Here is a 2,122-nt window from a genome sequence, read left to right as displayed (position 1 = left end):
TTAGATCATGACTTTAACCATTCAGTCTCAAGCTTTTCACTTGGACCTTCATGACACAAGCACATGGTTAGGGACAGCTTGATTTAGCCACTTAGGCTAGGATTTTATTCCTGTGGGTCCTCGTATCCATTAATGCTCAAAGCCTTGGATCTTCTTTACCCTTGCCTTTTGGTTTAAAGGGCTATTGGCTTTTTCTACTTGCCTTTTTTTTCTTTTTCTGTTTTTCTTTTTTTTCATCATTTCTTCTTTTTCACTGCTTTTTCTTGCTTCAAGAATCAATTTCATGATTTTTCAGATTATCAATAACATTTCTCTTTGTTTATCATTCTTTCAAGAGTCAACAATTTTAACATTCATGAACTTCACTATTAAAAATATGCACTGTTCAAGCATTCATTCAGAAAAACAAAAAGTATTGCCACCACATCAAAATAATTAAACTAATTTCAAGATAAAATTTGAAATTCATATACTTCTTTTTCTTTTGTAATTAGGAACATTTTTCATTTAAGAAGGTGAAGGATTCATAGAATTATTCATGGAATTATTCGTCAAATAAAGACACAAACATAGACAAACATAAAGCATAAAAATTGAAAAACAGAAAGATAAGAACAAGGAAATCAAAGAACGGGTCCACCTTAGTGATGGCGGCTAGTTCTTCCTCTTGAAGATCCCATGGAACGCTTGAGCTCCTCTATGTCTCTTCCTTGCCTTTGTTGCTCTTCCCTCATGGCTATTTGATCCTCTCTAATTTCATGGAGAATAATGGAGTGCTCTTGGTGCTCCATCCTTAGTTGCTCCATATTGGAACTCAAATCTCCCAAAGAGGTGTTGAGTTGCTCCCAATAGTTGTGTGGAGGAAAATGCATCCCTTGAGGCATCTCATGGATTTCTTGATGAGGGACTTTTTCATGCTCTTGTTGAGGTCCATGAGTGGGCTCTCTTGTTTGCTCCATCCTCTTTTTAGTAATGGGCTTGTCCTCTATGACAATTCCAGCTAAACTGCATAGGTGACAAATGAGATGAGGGAAGGCTAACCTTGCAAAAGTGGAGGTGTTGTCAGCCATCTTGTAGAGTTCTAGAGATATGACCTCATGAACTTCTACTTTCTCTCCAATCATGATGCTATGGATCATGATAGCCCGATCTATAGTCACTTCAGATCGGTTTCTAGTAGGAATGATGGAGGGTTGGATGAATTCCAACCATCTTCTAGCCACGGGTTTAAGGTCATGCCTTCTCAATTGAACTGGCTTGCCTTTGGAGTCTCTTTTCCACTGAGCTCCTTCCACACATATGTCCATGAGGACTTGGTCCAACATTTGATAAAAGTTGACCCTTCTATTGTAGGGGCGTGCATCTCCTTGCATCATTGGCAAGTTGAATGCCAACCTTATATTTTTCGAACTGAAATCTAAGTATTTCCCTCGAACCATGGTAAGCCAATTCTTTGGGTTTGGGTTCACACTTTGATCATGGTTCTTAGTGATCCATGCATTAGCATAGAACTCTTGAACCATTAAGATTCCGACTTGTTAAATGGGGTTGGTGAGAACTTCCCAACCTCTTCTTCGAATCTCATGTCGGATCTCCGGATACTCATTCCTTTTGAGCATGAAAAGGACCTCAGGGATCACCTTTTTCTTGGCCATAACTTCAGAGAAGTGGTCTTGATAGACCTTTGAGATGAATCTCTCCATCTCCTATGACTTATAGGTGGAAGCTTTAGCCTTCCCTTTCCTCTTTCTAGAGGTTTTTCCGGCCTTAGGAGCCATAAAATATTTATGGAAAAACAAAAAGCAACGCTTTTACCACACCAAACTTAAAAGGTTTGCTCGTCCTCGAGCAAAGGAAGAAAGTAGGATGGAGAAAAAGAAAAAATGGAGGAGAATGAGAGTTAAAAATGGTTCGGCCAAGGGGGAAATAAGTGTTTATGATGTGTGAAAATGAATGAGGGATGAGGGGTTTATATTGAAGTGGAGAGAGGGGTGTCCGTGTGTGAGGGTTGGGTTTGGGAGGGAAAGTTTTTGAATTTTGGATGGTAGGGTAGGTGGGGTGTTTGGGAAAGAGTGGATGGAGGTGATTGGTGAAGGGTATTGGGGGAGAGAAATGGAGGTGA

Source organism: Arachis hypogaea, chromosome 6, assembly GCF_003086295.3.
Source record: "Arachis hypogaea cultivar Tifrunner chromosome 6, arahy.Tifrunner.gnm2.J5K5, whole genome shotgun sequence".
Lineage (NCBI taxonomy): Eukaryota > Viridiplantae > Streptophyta > Magnoliopsida > Fabales > Fabaceae > Arachis > Arachis hypogaea.
Note: the sequence above shows the minus strand (reverse complement) of the source record.